General features: G+C 37.8%; 1 pseudogene; it reads left to right on the top strand.

Annotated features, from left to right (window-relative positions):
• LOC143438134 (vomeronasal type-2 receptor 116-like) overlaps nucleotides 1–19,864 on the top strand; it is a 59,035-nt pseudogene that overhangs the window by 31,711 nt on the left and 7,460 nt on the right.

Here is a 19,864-nt window from a genome sequence, read left to right on the forward strand (position 1 = left end):
GTTGAGGCCTGTTTTGTGAACAATTATATGGTCTATTTTGGAGAAGGTACCATGAGGTGCTGAGAAAAAGGTATATTCTTTTGTTTTAGGGTAAAATGTTCTATAAATGTCTGTTAAGTCCATTTGGTTCATAACTTCTGTTAGTTTCACTGTATCTCTGTTTAGTTTCTGTTTCCTTAATCTATCCATTGCTGAGAGTGGGGTGTTGAAGTCTCCCACCATTATTGTGTGAGGTGCAATGTGTGGTTTGAGCTCTAGTAAGGTTTCTTTTATGAAAGTGGGTGCTCTTTTATTTGGCGCATAGATGTTCACTATTGAGAGTTCATGTTGGTTGACTTTTCCTTTAATGAGTATGAAATGTCCTTCCTTATCCTTTTTGATAGCTTTAACTTGAAAGTTGATTTTATTCGATATTAGAATGGCTACTCCAGCTTGTTTCTTAGAACCATTTGCTTGAAAAATTGTTTTACAGCCTTTTACTCTAAGGTAGTGTCTGTCTTTGTTACTGAGGTGGGTTTCCTGTATGCAGCAAAATGCTGGGCCCTGTTTGCGTATCCAGCCCGTTAGCCTATGTCTTTTTATTGGAGAATTGGGTCCATTGACATTAAGAGATATTAAGGAGAGGAGATTGTTGCTTCCTGTTATTTTTGTTAACAGTGGAGGCATTGTTTGTGTGGTTATCTTCTTTTGGGTTTGTTGGAAGAGGCTTACTATCTTGCTCTTTCTGGGGTATAATTGCCCTCCTTGTATTAGTGCTTTCCTGCTATTATTCTTTGTAGTGCTGGGTTTGTGGAAAGATATTTTGTAAATTTGGTTTTGTCATGAAATATCTTAGTTTCTCCATCTATGGTAATTGAGAGTTTTGCTGGGTATAGATACTATCCTGGGCTGGCATTTATGTTTTCTTAGGGTCTGTATGACATCTGTCCAGGATCTTCTAGCTTTTATAGTCTCTGGTGAGAAATCTGGTGTAATTCTGATAGGTTTGCCTTTATATGTTACTTGGCCTTTTTCCCTTATTGCTTTTAAAATTCTTTCTTTGTTTGGTGCATTTTGTGTTTTGATTATTATGTGACGGGAGGTATTTCTTTTCTGGTCTAGTCTATTTGGCGTTCTGTAGGCTTCTTGTATTGGGGGTCTGAGATGACTGAAACAGGAGGATCAGATGTGGAATAAAAGGGAGATACATTGAAGAGAATGCAGGCAGAAGCATCTGGAATTAAGGGGCATTTGAAGGATAGTATAAAAACCTACTGGAGTGGAAACTTCCTAAAGCATATAAAGGTGATCTTAATGAGGTCTTCTTTCAATTGGAGATAAAAAGTTTCAACTCAACACTGCTTAGAACCAGAGACTAGATGGCCCAGAGATCTAGTTTAAAAGCAAACACTACTAGTCTGAAAAACAAACAAAAACTATAGAGAAAATGACCCCTAATGACATTCTTATAGATCACTGCTTCATTCAGTGATTATCAGAGAAGCTTCCTCCTGCAGCCTGGGAACAGATGCAGAGGGAACCACAGCACACACTGTTCGCAGAGAAAGCCTAAATGGTATGTCTCCATCAAACCCCTCCTGTCATATACTTTCAGAAAACCCCCAGCCCAAGAGGAAGTGGAAAGAGTGTAATAGCCACAAGGGATGGAAGAACCCAGAAGAACAAGGCCTTTGAATCAACTAAGAAAGATGCATAAGAGTTCAAAGAGATAGGTGAAAGCAGTGGGCACAGGACATATATGAGTCTGTGCTAGGTCCTCTGTACATAGTGTAGCTTTCAGCTTCATTTAATGGTTGCACTAATGGCACTCTGTTTCTTGTGCCTGCTTGAGGCCCTTTCATTCTCTTTGGTTTCTTTGTCCAGCCTCAACATAGTGGGTTTTGCTTTATTTTATTATATTTTAATTTATCATGATTCCTTGTTACTTCTTAGAAGCCTGATCTTTTCTAATGAGACAAAAGAAGAGTGGATCCAGATTGAAGAAAGGTAGAAGGAAAGTGGAGGAGTAGAGAGTAAAACGTACACTATAATCAAAGTAGATTGTATGAGAGAAGAATCTATTTACAATGAAAGAAAAAAAGGCAAAAAAAATCCTCCATTTCTTTTGGTTTTTCAGTTCAATGGAACACAGATTGAAAAGTATGTCCTTATGCTTTTCTGGATATCCTCAGTATCTGTTATAATCTCATCTTTTTCTCTTGAATTTTATTTAAAAGGATCTTGTTTCTTTGTCTTTTAGTTAATTTGACTAAGGGTTTGCCAATCACATTGATTTTCACATAGTCAGCTCTCCCATTTTATTAATGCATTATATTTTATATGCATGTATTTTTGCTTGTTTATTTGTTTTTATTGATTTCAGCCATGAATTTGATTGTTTCTTGGATACATTTCATTTAGGTGTTATTTCTCCTTTTTATGCTAAACTTTCAGGTGTGGCATTAAGTTTCTAATGTGACACCTCTCCAATTTTTTGATGTAGCCATTTAGAGCTCTCAGAACTACCTTCTTTGTGTCCCGTAGGTTTGGTTATGTTGTCTTTTTATTTAAGTTCAATGCTAAAATGTTTTAAAATCCCTTCCTGATTCCATTTTCAGGTAGGTGAGTTGCTCAGTTTCCCTAAATTTTTATACTTTCTGTTCTTGATATCAAGCATTAAACCATGATGATCAGATAGAACAGAGATTGTTATGTCAATTTTCTTATATCTGTTGAGACTTGCCTTTTGTCCAAGTATATGGACAATTTTGGTGCAAGTTCTATCAGCTGCTAAGAAAAAAAAGTATTTTTTTTTTTTTTTTTGGTCTGGGTGACATGTTTTTTTAGATATCTGCTAGGTTCATTTGTGATGTTGCTTAACTCTAGCATTTTTTTTTTTTTTTAGGCCACTGAGGATTCCTGTTAGAAAATTGTTTTTTAGTATCAGCAGAAGCGAGGGGGATGAGTTAGATTAGAAGGCTGACTGGATTGTTGGGGGAAAGTTAAGCTAAGGCCAAATGAAGAGGCAAAGTCTTTCCATTGTTTTTGTAATTACCATACAAAGTAAAGAGTTCCTTGTGGTGTCTTCATACATCCTTTGTCCCACTTGTCCTCCTCCCCCACTCCTCTCCCTCATTCCCCCGACCACCTGCTGATAGCACCCTTCTCTACAAACATTTGTTTATGCTTCCATGCAGAAGCAGAACATATTCTATAACATATCACCTTTGACTCGGCTGTCTTCTTCCTTTCCTGTGGTGCTTTTTCTAGTTTCAGGATCCATGCATCCCCATGAACATGCTCATATACACATACACAAAATTAACATATATGCCTAGGCAGAGGGTTCAGTGTATGCATGATAGCCATGCTATCAAAAGGACTATCTTTAAAATCTCAAGTAAAGAAGCTATAGATAGCCATGCACATCTAAAGCCTTGTAGTGAGAAACTTCCCAAAGAAAGGTCACTGAGGCTTGTTCACCAACCATTCTAGTTTAGTGGTAAACTCTAGTTCCCATAAGAAGTCCAGTCTCGGGAGAATAAGATCGATAGGCCAGACACTGAACATACTACTGTAGCCTCCATGCACATACATGTACCTGTGAACATATGTAACACAGACATGCACCACACACATTCACCATACAGAAAAGTAATTATAAATAATTAAAGTTAAATCCTAGGTTCACATATAAGAGGAAACCTTCAATATTTGTCATTCAAAGTCTCACTTAAGTTACTAAAAATACTAACTCTAAATCCCATTCATTTCCTGAAATAACCATAATTCTGCCTTTTGCTATGGATACATGGTATCCTACTATGTATAAGAATCACACTTTCTTTTGCTATTGATAGGTATTTAGCCTGGTTTCATCAATTAAAACTATTATGAATAGTACAGCAGTAAGCATGGATCTCAGTGGAATGTTGACTTAGAATGTTGGCGATGTGCATTCAGCTCATGTGAAGACATAATGAATTTGTGGACACAGGCATAGGAACAGCTAACACTGATATTTCTCAAGAAGGAAATGTAGAATGCCAACAAATGTGAAAAGAAACACAAAAATGCCTTTGACCTTCACCAATTTCTGGGGAATAGTTAGGTTAAATAGTTTCCTATACCTTAGATATTTTTTAGAAGAAAAATAACATTATTGTGCTTTATGCAACCTTGAATATGCTAGCCAATGAATAATCAGACTTTCTTTATTAAATGTAAATTTCTGGTTTATTATGAAGGAAAATATAGCAATAAAAATGAGCTTGGTGGTACTGTTTACACTCTTGTGCTCTCTTGCCTAGAATCCCCTGATGTCCCATTTCAATTCTTTAGCATATACAAGGAGAAGGAATTCAGATCTCCTTTCATGTTAGACACTTAGGAGTATATTTTCCAAAGTAGTATGTCAGAGTCAATGCTTCACTTGCCTTCACTGGTCTTTGCTGATCTTTACTGATCTTTATTTCAAAGAGAGAAATGTGCCAAAGAACTTCAAGTGATATTCCAGCTGATTCTTGCCTTATCTTCTGATTTGGTCGAGCCTTGCAGTTTCTGCTGGATTGAACCTCTGCTATTGATTCACACTAGATGTTTGCTATTGGATTGGGTTGCTGGTATCCTAACAAAGAAGAATGGAATCACCACCAAAGAACTAGTTATAAACAGGCCCATAACCCCCTTTTGCTATAAACCTTCTTGTTCTCCTACCTTTGTTCTGAGGGCTAGAAGGGTGGTTGAATTGTTCTAAAACCCTGAATAATGCAGGATTGGAAAAATCTAAGTCTACACATGTCCCTTTTGCCAGAGTCAAAGAAAGATAAGGGGAGTGGCTCCTTTTGGAAGACACAAAGCAATTTTACAGGTCTCTGAGGAGTCCTGAGAACAAACTTTGATATATCCTCCAGAAAACCCTTTGTTCATTCTGCCATGCCTAGGTGAACCCAGACTCCTATCTTTGACCAAGTCATCGAAACTTTCATTTTGTGGGGATGGAGGTATTTACTTTGGACTTGACAGGGGCTACCTAAGCTTAAAAGTACTTTGCTTCTCACCATGAGTCTCACTTTGAGAAAACTGTTTTCATTTGCAAGTGATTCTTCACTGGAGATAGTTATGGATGACAGTACACATCTACTTCTCTTTGTTCAAGTATTCCATGTGGTAAAAACCCATGTAGTTCCAGTCCATTTTGCAGTCTCTTGGGATTCATATGCCTGCTTATTTTCAAAAGAGTGAAAGAAGTACACCTCACAACACTCAGGAAGCAGAGGCCTGTGGATTTCTGTGAGTTTGAGGCCACCCTGGTCTACATAGTGAGTTCCAGGACAGTCAAAGATTTGTATAAAAGCCTTGTATCTACATCTAAAAACAAGATGAGGAGAGATGATGGCTAAGTGGTTAAGAGCACTGATTGTTCTTCCAGAGGTCTGGAGTTCAATTCCCAGCAACCACATGGTGACTCACATCTGTAATGGAATCCGAAGCCCTCTTCAGGTGTGTCTGAAGACAGCTTCAGTTAACTCATAAATATAAATAAATACATATACTCATATAAATAAATAAATCTTAAAAACCAAACAAACAAAACAAAATAAAAAACAAGATGGGAGAGGGAGAAAGAAAAAGAAGAGGGAGACAGAGTCAGAACTTGAAGTTGGCTGGGTGAGGAGATTCTGAGGAACTAGGTGGAGTTGGGGGAGGTGAAATGTAACCAGAAAGTATTGCAAAACAAATCCATCAACACAAAATAAGTAAAAGAAACTGACAACAAATCTTGGTGAAGAATCAGGAAAAGAAGACTTATTAACCACTGCTGGGAATATAAACTTGTATATCCACCACAAAAATCAGGTTTACAGGAGGCCTCCACAATGAGGTTTTCATACTGGATGTACAAGTTCAAGCACTGCACAGCATAACAATGAAAGAGCATTCTCTCACTGTTTATGGGGTTCCATTTACAGTCTTTCTAAATGTCACATGCCCTCTCAAGCATCTGCTCCCACAAAAACATCACATGCCTTCTCACAAAACAGCTTTCACAAAAACATCACAGGAAACAAGTGAGTCTCGAAAGAAACCAGAAATTTCCACTTGAGACATGTGCCCTCTGTTGACATGTTTCTCTATTGCCTAATTACATACCAAAATCCATGCTAGCCTCCAGAATTCTTTGATCTCTATTCACATGTACTTGTTATAGATCTCAAAGTCTCTACACCAGCCTCCTGGCCCTTCTCACCTACTTGTCTTCCACTTGTCTAGCTCCCAGGATGTTCCAAATTACAGCTCACCTCATTCTGCAATTGCTCAGTTCCCTTTAGAACTACAAAAGCAACTACGACACAGCTCCACCACTTTTCTTGATCCCTCTGCTTTTCTGTTGCTGAGGGATAGATAGCTCTGGCCATGGCCAGTCTCCTTCATTTTTGCTCTGCTCTCAAACATTCTAATGCCTCTGGATGTTCTCTCAAATCTACCATAAAACCCTTCTCCCTAACCAAGAATCAGTCATTTCAGTTGTTTCTTTTTTGTGCCCTCATTTATACCTGGTGTCAAAACCTGGAGTGACAAAATGGGTCCCCTTTTAAGGGGTCCAGCGCCTTCCTAACTAAGACACGTGCTGATTTGCTCCCCCTTTGGTATGGATCATTTGTTTCTGCTAACTTCTGCCACCCGCCATATTCAACTACAAATCTAGAGACCACCTCTACAGTTGATTCTCTTCTACCTCCTCAACCATGTGTCTTATTGGCAAATGTACTCTGGAAAGTGGCATCTCATGCCTGCTTTGACTCAGTCTCTCTTGGCTCCTGCAACCTACTGCTACACCAATGCATCAGACCGCTCCTCTCACTCTGCTAGACACCCATCAGGTGAAAAGGAATATCTCTGCATCCAAGCAATAAGGACTCATCACAAAAATACTCAATGACATTGTTGGAGTTTCATTTTCTCTTAATGTTGTGTCAGGACATTTTTTATGTTACCACCCTGGGTCTTTGACTTTTGATTTTGTGCTTTTATGAGAATCTTAAGTGTTCCATCATGTATGTACCAGTGTCTAAATATGTTTCATGTGCTTTATATTTGGCTTTTCTTCTTCTCTTTTTGTGTTATTTCAATTTTTGTTTTGGTTTATTTAATTTTGTATTTATTATTATTATTATTATTATTATTATTATTATTATTATTATCTTTATCATTATTATTCCTTAGATATCTTTTTGTTCCCTAATGAGGGACAGAAAGGGAGATCCAGATGGTAGAAGAAAGGGACAGGAACTAATAAAAGCTGGAGGAGGGGAAACAGTAATCAGAACATACTGATGAAAAAAATTTCAATAGAAGGCCAACCAAACAGAAAAAAAACAGGTTTTTTTTTTTAAAGAAAAACATACAAGACATATACACAGGTAAACAAAATCCAAATCAGAAACCATAATATACAAGCAAACACCAGTGAGACAAAACATGCTCAAACAAAGCAACAGAAGACGAAACATCTACAACAATACTATTGTCCATCTACAGCTGGACATGGGGGCTATCCTTAAATGTGGTTAATATACTCAATGAGATTCCATTATATAAAACTAAGTTGCAGATGTCAGTTGGAGATAGTATCTTGGTCCAGTTCCTCCTCTCCACAGGGAAACTGTCTGGCTTGAACTTGTTCAGTCCCTGGGAATGCTGCTACGGACTCTAGGGGCTCATATGTGCATCAGTTCTAATTTGTCTGGAGACACTGTTTTCTTGGTATCATTCACTCTCTGGCTCTTGCAATCTTTCTACCTCCTCTTGCACAAAGCTCCCCAAACCCTGAAGGAAGGGATTTGATGAAGACATCTCATTTAGGACTGAGTGTTCCAAATACTGTCACGCTTGCATGTTGTCCAGTCATGGGTCTCTGTATACGTTCCCATCGACTGAAAAGAAGTTTCTTTGATGTTGACTGAGTGAGGCACTGATCTCTGCTATAGCACAGTGTTTTTAGGGGTCAGTTTATTGGTATATTCCTTTAGCAGAATAATAATACTTGGTTTTCCTCTAAGTTTATAGCCTATCCAATTTAGGGTTTTCGAACTGTTGTAAGTTTCTTGCTGTAATTTTTCAGTAATTAATTAATTTACATTGCATCCTGATCATAGCTTCTCTCCCGTCTCTTCCCAATCCTTGCCTCTTAACCTACCCTTGCCCAATCTCCCCCTCCCTTTCGCATCAGAGGAGAAAACTCGCACACATATCAACCTGCGTGGGTCTAGCCAGTTGTAGTAGGATTAAGCACATCTTCTAATAATAAGTCTAGACAAGGCAGCCCAGATAGGAGAAAGGGATCCAAAAGCAGGCAATAGAGTCAGAGATAGACCCTGATCCCTTTGTAAAGAGACCCACATAAAGACGAAGCTGTACTTCAGCTACATATGGGTAGGGACCCTAGGTCTGTCCCATGCATGCTCTTTAGGTGTGGTTCCTATGGGTCCAGCTTAGTTAATTATGCTGGTTTTTCTTGTGGTGTCCTTGATTTCTCTGTCTCCTTCAATCCTTCCTCCCTATCTTCCACAAGATTCCCTGAGCTCTAGCTCATGCTAGGCTAAGAGTCTCTGCTTCTGTTTCCATCAGTTGCTGGGTGAATCCTCTCAGATGACCGTTATACTACACTCCTATCTGCAAGTATACTAGAAAATCCTTAATATTGTCATGGGTGGGCTCTCTCTCAAGGCATGGCACCCAAGTTGTAGCAATCTTTGTTTGGCCATTTCCTCATATTTTGCTTCATGTTTATCTCTGCACATCATGTATTCAGGACAAATTGTGGATCAAAGGTTTTGTGGCTGAGTTGGTATCCCCATCCCTCCATTAAAAGTCCTCACTGGTTACAGAAAGTAGCTATTTCATATTCCATATCCACTATTTCTAGGAGCCTTAGCTAGGGTTATGCTCATAGACTCCTGGGGTTTCCTTTCTCCTAGGTGTTTTTCTCTTCCCAAAGATGTCCCACACCCTACTACAAATCCCAGCTCCCTCTCCTAGTCTTCTCTACCTCGCTCCTCCCCACAACAAATCCCTCATGTTACCCTCCTCACCCTGTCTCCTACCAAGTTCCCTCCACCCATCCACCCCCAACATCTATGGTATTTCCCATTCTCAGTGAGATTCAAAAACACCCCTCCCCTTAGGTTTCCTTTTTGCTTGGTTTCTCTGTGTCTATGGATTCTAGCATGGTTATCTTGTATTTGATGGCTATTATCCATTTCTAAGTGAATACATACCATGTGCATCTTTCTGGATCTGGGGTACCTCAGTAAGGATGATCTTTTGTAGTTCCATCCATTTGTCTGCAAATTTTATGATGTCCCTATTTTTAATAGCAGAATTGTATTTCATTGTGTAAAGGTACTACATTCTTCAGTTGAGAGACATCTAGATTGTTACCAGTTTCTGGCTATTACAAATAAAGCTGCTATAAACATAGTCAAGAAAGTGTCCTTGTAGGATGGTGGAACATCTGTTGCAAATATTCCCTGCAATGGTAGAGCTGAGTCTTAAGGTAGAACTATTCCCAGTTTTTGGAGAAACTGCAAAGTTGATTTCCAAATTGGTTGTATAAGTTTACACTTCCACCAACAATGTAGTAGTATTCCTTCTCATACTTCTAATGCCTTCTTATACTCTTGAGTGGGTTTGCTTCTTCTTTCTTCTTTTCTAGAGCTTTTAGTTGTACTTTTACCTTACTAGATGAGAACATTCCAACTTCTTTATGAAGGCACTTACTGGGATGAACTTTCCTATTATCACTTTCATTGTATCCGATAAGTTTGGGTATATTGTGCCTTCATTTTCATTGAATTCTAGAAAATCTTTCATTTCTGCCTTTGTTTTTTTCCCTGACCTAGTGGTTATCTTGTAGAAAGCTGTTCAGTTGCCATGAGTTTGCAGGCTTTCTGTTGCTTCTGTCATTGTTGACGTCCAGCTTTGATCCATGATGGTCTGATGAGGTAAAAGGAGTTATCTCAATTTTCTTGTATCTGTTGAGGCTTGCTTTGTGACCAATTATATGGTGAATTTTGGAGAAGGTTCCATGAACTGATGAGTAGTTTATTCTTTTCTACTCAGGTGAAACGTTCTGTAGATATTTGGTCCATTTCAAGCATAATGTCTATTGGTTTCTGTCTTGATGACCTGCCCATTGGTGAGGGGAGATTGTTGAAGTCTCCCATTATTAATGCATGGAGTTCAGTGTGTGAATTAAGCTTTAGTAATGTTTCTTCTATGCATGTGGGTGCCATTGTACTTGGGGTATAAGTATTCAGAATTGATGCCTCATCTTGGTAAATTTTTACTTTGGTGAGTATGAAGTGTCCTTCCTATCAGTTTTGTTTAATTTTGGTTGAAAGTTTATTTTATTGTCTATTAAAATGGCTACTCCAGCTTTATTTCTGGCTCTCTTCACTTGGAAAGCCTTTTTCTAGCCCTTTACTCTGATGTAATGTTTTTGCTGCTGAGATGTGGTTTTTTTGTATGAAGCAGAATGGTAGATCCTGTTTTCACATCTATTCTATTACCCTGTGTCTTTTTTATTTGAGAATTGAGTCCATAGATGTTCAGAGATATATATAACCAATGGTTGTTAATTCTCTTTATCTTGATGTTGGTAGTTGTAGTACGTGTATGTTTGTGCCTGTGTGGATGCATGGATGCATGTGTGTGTGTGTGTGTGTGTGTGTGTGTGTGTGTGTGTGTGTGTTTCTTTCTTTTAGTTTTTCTGATGTGGAGTTGTTTACTTCCCTTTTTGGGTAGAGTTAAACTACTTTAGTTGGAGTTTTCATTCTGGTGTGTTCTGTAGAGCTGAATTTGTGCATAGATATTGTTTAAATTTAGTTTTGTCGTGTAATATCTTGTTTTCTCCATCTATAGTGATTGAAAATTTTCCTGTGTATAATAGTCTGGGCTTGCATCTATGGTCTTTTAAAGACTGGAAGACATCTGTCCAGGCCCATCTGGATTTTAAAGTCTCTTTTGACAAGTTGGATGTAATTCTGATAGGTTCCTTTGTGTGTTATTTGGGCTTTTTCCTTGCTCCTTTTAGTATTCTTTGTTCTACAGATTTAGTGTTTTGATTTTTATGTGGTAGGAGGAGTTTCTTTTTTTGGTCCAATCTAATTTATTTCCTGTGTCTTGTATTTTTATAGACATCTCTTTATCATCTTATAGGTTGGGGGCATTTCCTTCTACATTTTTGTTGAAAAAATTTCTGGAACTTGGAGTTAGAATTCTTCTCCCTGTTCTATTTCTATTACTCTTAGGTTTGGTCTTTTCATAATTTCCAGATTTCCTGAGTGTTTTATATCAAGAACATTTTAGGTTTAACATTTTCTTTTACCAATGGATGTGATTCTTTTATTTCATCTCTCATATTCTGTTGATAATGCCTGTTTCTGTAATTCCTATTCTTCTACCTCAGTTTTCCATCTCCAGAATTCCCTAAGTTTGTGTTTTCCTTATTGCTTCTATTTCCAATTTCATGTCATGGACAGTTGTATTCATTTTCTTTCCTGTTTGATTGTATTCACCTGTATTTCTTTTAGGAATCCATTCATTTCCTCTTCAAAGGATTCCATCATCTTCATAAGATTGGTTTAAGGTCATTTTCTTGTGCTTTCACTATGTTATGCTATCCAGGGCATTCTGTAGTTGGTTGTGTTCTTTTACTGGCCTATAGCCATCTGTTTGTCCCTGGTGCCAACAGAATATAGTCAGAGTTTGGGGCCAGAAAATAGAGTAAAGACAAGGTGCAGTTTACAATGGTTGAGTGTGTGTTTTAGAGGGACTTGCCAGGTAGGGGTTTGGGGGAAGAGGTCTAACCTGCATGTCTCTAGTTCCTACAGGTCTCCAGAAATGCAGGCAGAGCCTTAGGCCCTAATATGGAGCTGAGAGTACAGGGCACAACTCCAGTGTGAGCAATTCTAACTGTGGTAAGACAGTCATAAAGCAGTTGTAATTAGCATCTCCCCAATGGCTAAGGAGAGCCAACGTCTTTACAAGTATTTATTAACCACCAAATCTTCTTCTGAGACCTATTTACACAGATTATTAACACATTTTTGATTGAGGATTAAGGGATGAGAATTTAATTTTGCAGTTCTATTTATACTTTAGACATTAATCACTTCTTTACTTATATTTAGCTAAGAATTTTTCCAATTCTGTAGTTTGCCCATTTACTGTACTAGTGATACACTATGCTGTATAGAATTTTTAAAATTTTTATGTATTTCCATTTGTCAGTCATTGGAGTTATCTCTTATGTTCTTGGAGACTTTTCAGGGAAAAAAAAAAATGCTTATGCCGTGTCAGGGACCACTCTGTCAAATGTTAGAACCCACACTGCCAAAAGCTTGGCTTGGGGGCCAAAATTGTTAGAGACTGCACTGCCCCCAAGCTTTGGGGGCTAAATTGTTCCAGCTCATACTACTGCTCCAGTCTGTATGTCAGGGTTCAGCAAGAAGGAGAGTGAGGGCAGACATGAAGAATGGAAAACAGACATAATGTGATTCAGTCCCGTTTATTCTCAAGTCTTTCTTCTTCTCTCTTTCCAAGTCCCTTGTTCCTAGTCCAAGTCCCAAGTCTTGAGTTCTTAGTCCCTAGTTCCTAGTCCCTGGTGCCTCCAAGTTCCAAGTTTCCAGTACCTAGTACCAAGTCTCAGGTCCTAATTTTAGTTCCAGTTGTAATAAGTCTCAAATCCTAAGCCCTGTTCTAGTTCTAAACTGCTAGTCTCCCAGTTCCAAGTTTCCAGTCTCAAGTTCTTCTTCCAAGTTTCTTAGTCCAAGTTCTAAGTTTCAAGTTACCTACCTCTGTCTGCCTCTTGCCTTTTATATGTCTCACTTCTAAGTCATGCCTTTAAGTCCTGTCTCTAAATCACACCTTTAAGTCACACCTTTAAGTCTCACACACCCAAGGGAAGATCTTGGATATATAAAACAAGATGTTATCAGAGTGTGTTCAGCTGTTGTAGGCTGATGTAAACAAGTCTCTTGTCAGGGTATTTGGCTCAAGATTGCTACCAGGATGATAGCCGCCTTCTGTCGGCTCCCCACAATGCCATTATTTAGGTTCATTTTTCTGAAATTTTCTCTAGCAGTTTCCGAATTGCAGGTTTTCTACTAGTGTTTTTATATAACATTTATATAAGCTTGTTTCTGACTGAAAGAGAAAAGGATCTAATTTCACTTGTCGATATTTGAGGATCAAGATTTGTGCAATGCAATTTATTTAACAATCTGATTTTCCAGTGTGTTTTTGATACTTTTACTAAGTCTTTAGTTCTGTGGGAATTTTTAAGCCAGCTATTCCATTGTTTTTCTGCATTTTTGTTCTTCTATCAAAACTGTGTTATCTTATCAGTGTGGCTCAGAAGTATCATTTAATTATGTTGTGATACTTCCTGCATTATTGTTTCTGCTCAGGGTTGCTTTGGCTATTTAAGGTCTTTTAATTTTCCATAGTGATTTTAGATTTTTTTTTTCTCTTTTAAGAAGAGTGTCACTAGAATTTCTAGGATTTGGATAGTGATTGATGCAAATATGTAGATTAGGTTCAGAATTATAGCCATTTATGAGCATATGTCATTCCATCTTGTAATATCTTTTTCAATTCTTTTCCTTTAGTATTTTTAAGTTTTTACTGTAAAGATCTCACCTTGTCTGAAGTCCAACATAATACTTGATGAGGCTTTCTGGCGATGAGGGTTTCCATCCTATGTTTTATTTGGTTGGTTGATGCTTTGATTTCCAGCATGACTTTTTGGATATTTTTGTCGGATCTAATGTTCTTACTCTTCCCAATTACAGATAGTTTTGTGTCCTTTTCTAACTTCCTTACTCAGGTCCTTAACTGGTTTTCTTACTCTATTTATGTAGTTACATAAGTCTTCTATGAGATCACTTATTCTTTGTTAATGATTGTTATTAGATATATTTATTTTATATATATATGTGTGTCTATGTGTACATGTGTATATTTACATGTCTGTATGCATGTACTTATACAAGGGTGTGTGTGTGTGCATGTGTGTACCATGTAATTACAATGTCAATTTAGGTCAGAAGTGAGTTCCCCCAAGAACTGGAATTACAGTGAGCAACTGTGTGGGTGTTGGGGATAAAACTTTGGTCCTCTGCAAGATCAAATGCTCTTAATTGCTGAGCAAGCTCTCCAGCCTTCACTTAGTCTTTTAAATGTAAGGCTCTGAAATATTTTTCTGACATTTAATTTGTTTTCTTATCTTTGGTTTGTAGTATTGAAGAGTTGTGACCATGTGGAGTTGTCACAATCATTGTCTTACTCTTTTCTGTGGTTCTTTCTTGAGTGTTGTGCAATTGTTTTGTTTGTTGGTGTGTCACTGCATAGACCAAGCTGGCCTCAAATTCAGAAATCCACTTGCCTCTGCCTCCTAAGTGTAGGGATTAAAGGTGTGTACCACCACCGTGTACCCAGCTGCATATGTGTTCTGATTGATATGTCCTCCAAGTCTTAACTTTGTGCTTCCCCCACTACATTCTTATTGTTTATGTGTTTTATTTTATGTAAGTCTTCCTGGTGATTTGTGTTCACTTACAGATACGTTCTCCACTGGTCTTTTTATTATATTTGACATTATAATGTAGTTATATTCCTCCCTTCCATTTCTATCCTCCAACCTTCACATAAACTCTCCCTTTTTTCCTTCAAATTCATGGTCTCTTTTTTCATTAATAGATACTGCATGAATGTATGTATATACATGCATATCTATATACATATATTTCCCTAAATATAACCTGTTCAGTTCAGGTAAGGCTACTTGTAAATATTGTTTCAGTGTTCACCATTTGGTACTGGACAACCAATTGGTGTACTCTTCCCTGGAGATGACTACCTCCTGCTTCTACTGTTCCTCAGTTGTTTATAATTTTGTTTGTATATTTCTTTGTTGGTTCTTTCTTTTATTTACTTATCTATTTGTATTCCAAATGCTGTCCCACTTCTAATCTCCCCTCACAGAGTCACTCCCTCCATCAACCCTCTCCTTATTCCCCGAGAGGGTGTGGACCATCCTCAGTATCCCCCCATCCTAGCCCATCAAGTCTCTATATGATTAGGCACATTTTCTTCCACTGAAGCCAGACAAGGCAGCCCTGTTGGAGAACTGAGACCACAGTCAGGCTATACCTTTAGGGAGAGCCTCTGCTCCAGCTGTGGAGGGCCCACATGGAGACTGAGGTATAAGGGGCCTTGGTCCAGCCTGTATATGCTCTATAATTGGTGGCTCAGTCTGTAAGAGCTCCCAGGTGTCCACATTAGTTGACTCTGTTGGGTTGCCTGTGGGGTTTCTATCCCCTTCAGGGCCTTCAATTTTTCCCCTAAATCTTTCATAAGAGTTCCTGGCCTCCATCTAATGGTTGCCAGTGGGTATTTTCAGTAGTTTCAGTCAGTTGCTGCATACAGCCTTTCACAGGACAGTTATGATAGAGGCCTGTATTCAAACATAACAAAGTATCACTAATAGTGTCAGGTATTAGTGCTTGCCCATGGGATGGGTCTAAAGTTGGGCCAGTTAATGGTTGGCCATTTCTTCAGTCTCTGTTCTGTCTTTGTTTCTATTTCTTTTAGATAGAACAAATTTGGAGTAGAAAATTTTGTGGGTGGGTTCATGTCCTTATGCCTCCCCTCTGGGGTCTGCCTGGCTATGAATGGTGGCCTCTTCACATTTCAAGTTCCCAACTGTTGGGCATCTCACCCACATTTACTCCTGGGAGGTTCCCCCATTCCAGATCTCTGAAACTTCCTACAGATTCCCACCATCCCCACACACCCCTAGTAGCTGCAGATTTTCATTCATTCTCCTGGTCCTCTGGGCCTCTCTCCTGTCTCTCCTGATCCTGGCAACCCATCCTCTTCCTCATTCACTTTCACATACAGATCTCTTACTCCCTTTGCCTCCAATGAATATATTGTTTCTGTTCTAAGTGAGATTCAAGCATTCTCTCTTGGGCCTCCCTTCTTATTTAACTTCTTTGGGTTTGTGGGGTGTATCACGGGTATTCTATACTTTTTTACTAATATCCACTTATCCGTGAGTTTATACAATGCATGTCTTTTGGGTCTGGGTTACCTCACTCAGGATGATATTTTCTAGTTTCACCCATTTGCCTACAAAATTCATGATGTCCTTGTTTTTAATAAGTGTATAGTATTTCATTGTGTAAATGAACCACATTTTCTGTATCCATTTCTTAGGGTGAGGGATGTCTCTGTTGTTTCCAATTTCTGGCTATTATGAATAAGTCTTCTATGAACATAGTGGAGCACATAGTCTTGTGATATGGTGGAGCATCTTTTGGGTATATGCCCAGGAGTGGTATAGCTGGGTCTTCAAGTAGAACTAGTTTCAACTTTCTGAGGAATCTCCAGATTGATTTCCAGAGTGGCTGTACAAGTTTATAATCCCACCAGCAATGGAGGAGTGGTCCCCCTTTCTCCACATCCTCACCACCATGTGCTGGTGGATGAGTTTTTGATCTTAGCCATTCTGATTGGTGTAAGGTGGAATCTCAGAGTTGTTTTGATTTGCATTTCCCTGATGACTACGGATGGTGAACATTTCTTTAAGTGTTTCTTGGCCATTAGAGATTTCTCTGTTGAGAATCCTCTGTTAAGCTTTGTACTCCATTTTTTAATTGGACTATTTGGTTTATTGGAGTCTAACTTCTTGGATTTGTTGTACATTTTGGTTATTAGCCCTTTGTCAGATGTAGGGTTCATGAAGGTATTTCCCAATCTGTATGTTGCCCATTTGATTTATTGGCAGTGTCCTTTGCCTTGCAGAGGCTTTTCAATTTCATGAGGTCCCATTTATCTATTGTTGATCTTAGAGTGTGAGCCATTGGTGTTCTGTTCAGGAAATTATCTTCAGTATCAATGAGCTCAACTTCTCTCTTCTATGAGATTTAGTGTATCCCATTTTATGTTGAGGTCCTTAACCCATTTGGACTTGAATTTTGTGCAGAATGATAAATATGGATCTATTTGCATTCTTCTACATACAGATATCCAGACCAGAACCATTTGTTGAAGATGCTTTCTTTTTTTTTTATTGTATGTTTTGGCTTCTTTGTCAAAGATAAAGTGACCATAGGTGTGTGGGTTTATTTCAGGGACCTCAATTCAGTTCCATTGATCACCTGACCTGTTTCTGTAACAATACCATACAATTTTTATTACTATTGCTCTTTAGTAGAGCTTGAGGTCTGAGATGGTGATTTCTCCAGAAATTTATTCACCGTTCAGGACTGTTTTTGCTATTCCGAAGTTGAGAATTGCTCTTTCAAGGTCTATTTTAAAAAATGTGTTGGAGTTTTGATGGCAATGGCATTAAATCTGTAGGTTGCTTTTGGTAAAATGATCATTTTCACTATGTAAGTCCTACCAATTTTTGAGCATAGGAAATCTTTCTACCTCCTGATATCTTCTTCATTTTTTTTTCTTCAGAGACTTGAAGTTCTTGTCATAAAGATCTTTCACTAGATTGATTAGAGTTATACAAAGATATTTTATATTATTTGTGGCTATTGTTTTTCCCTAATTTATTTCTTGGCCCATCCACCATTGTATAAAGAAGGGCTACTGGTTTGAGTTAATTTTATATCCAGCCACAAATTATCAGCTATAGGTGTTCTCTGGTAGAATTTTGGGGTTCGCATATGTATACTATCATATCATTTGAAAATGGTAATACCTTAACTTCCTCCTTTTCAATTTGTACCCGCTTGATCTCCTTTTGTTGTCTTATTACTCTAGCTAGAACTTCAAGTTCTATATTGAATAGACAGGGAATTAGCAGCCTTGTCTTGTCCCTGATTTTTGTGATATGGCTTCAAGTTTCTCTCCATTTAATTTGATGCTGGCTATTGGCTTGCACTTTATTGCTTTTACTTTGTTTGGATATGTACTATGAATCTCTGATCTCTCCAAGCCTTTTAACATGAAGAAGTGTTGGATTTTGTTGTAGGGTTTCTCAACATTTAATGAGATGATAATGTATTTTTCCCCTCTCTGGGTTTATTTATATAGTGGAATATGTTGAAGGATTTTTGTATATTCACCCTTGGAATGAAGCCTATTTAATCACAGTGAATAGTGTTTTTGATGTGTTCTTTGATTCAATTTGTTAGAATTTTATGCTGTATTTTTATGCTGATATTCATAAGCAAAATTAGTCTGAAGTTCTCTTTCTTTGTTGAGTCTGTGTGGTTTAGGTGACTATTGCTTAAAAGTATGACTTCTGTAGTGTTATTCGGTTTCTATTTTATGGAATAAATTGAGGAGCACTAGTATTAGCTCTTCTTGGAAAGTCTGGTAAAATTCTGCACTAAAACCATCTAGCCCTGGGCTTTTTTCTTTTTCTTTCCTTTTTCTTTCTTTCTTTCTTTCTTTCTTTCTTTCTTTCTTTCTTTCTTTCATTTTTTTCTTTTCTTCTCTTTGTTGGGAAACTTAATGACTACTTCTATTTCATTAGGGGTTTTGAGACTGTTTAGTTTATGGATTTTCTTCTAGCACCTTGATTGTTTTAGGTTTAGTGTTTAAAATTTTGATCCATTTGGAGTTATATTTGTGCAGCTTGATAGACAAAGATCTAATTTTCTTCTTTTAAACAAGGACAGCCAATTTCTCCAGCACCATTTGTTGAAAGTGCTCTCTTTTCTTCAGCTTGAGTTTTTCAATTTTTGTCAACTATTAAGTAGCTGAAGTTCCATGTACTCATTTTGAGTCTTCATATTTGTTTAAGTGATGTATGTGTCTGCTTTTGTGTCAATACCTTATTGATTTGTTACTTCAGCTTTGTGATGTATCTTAATGTTTGGATTGTTTTCCCTTCAGCACTTTTTCTTTCTGTTCAAGTTATTTTTTTCTATCTAGGGCCTTTTGTGGCTTCTTATAAAATTTAGGATAGTCCTCTTTCTATGAAGAATAACATGAGGATTTTAACTGAGATTTCATTGAATCTGTACATAGATTAATAGAATACTTATTTTCATGATATTATATCTACCCATCTACCAATACACATAGAGCATGTGATGTCTATTCATTAATTACAGTTTATCATGGGGAAGAGTCAATGACAATAACAAATACAGTGATTCCTCAGAAATATTGAGATGAACTTGAATTAGAAGACACTTGTATGTTTTTCTTGTTTCCCTGCCATGGTTCAGAGATAGCATCACTAAGGTACTTAGTAGAAAAAATATGTTTCACAGATTTTTAGAGCCAATAGCACCTATAATTACATAGTAAAATGAAAAAGGAATTGGGAAAATGAGAATAGAGAGAGTAAAGAATGAATGAGAAACAGTACATGTTTTAGGGGCATGAATAATAGTAGATAAAATATCTCACAGTACTTCACCAAGGCATTGACAGGGGTGTATTCTGCTCAAGCAATTGTCTACAGCACACCCAGGGAAAATCTCAACTCCAAGCTCTGGTGCCTCTTTTCAGCTTCCATCTACTCATCTGGTTATGCTCTAGTCATCAAGCCACCCACTGCTTGACTCTCTGTACATCAAGTTGACAATGTTTCCACCTGCTGTTTTTCTAGTGTCCATGTCTAGAGGACATGGCTGCTACCATTTTCCTTGATCTAATGCAAGCAAGATGGTGAAACTTGGTGCCAGCTTGGCCATTCCTTTGGAAAGAAAAATTTCAATAAGCCGATTTCTTTTTTTTTTTTCTTTCTTTCTATGCTAAAAGTAGAGTCTATTGTTCCTTCCTGGGACTCTAGACTTTCATTGAGTCTTTCAGAAGCAACTTTCACTTCATCATCACACCCAAC

Source organism: Arvicanthis niloticus, chromosome 24 (assembly GCF_011762505.2).
Source record: "Arvicanthis niloticus isolate mArvNil1 chromosome 24, mArvNil1.pat.X, whole genome shotgun sequence".
NCBI classification, from domain to species: domain Eukaryota; kingdom Metazoa; phylum Chordata; class Mammalia; order Rodentia; family Muridae; genus Arvicanthis; species Arvicanthis niloticus.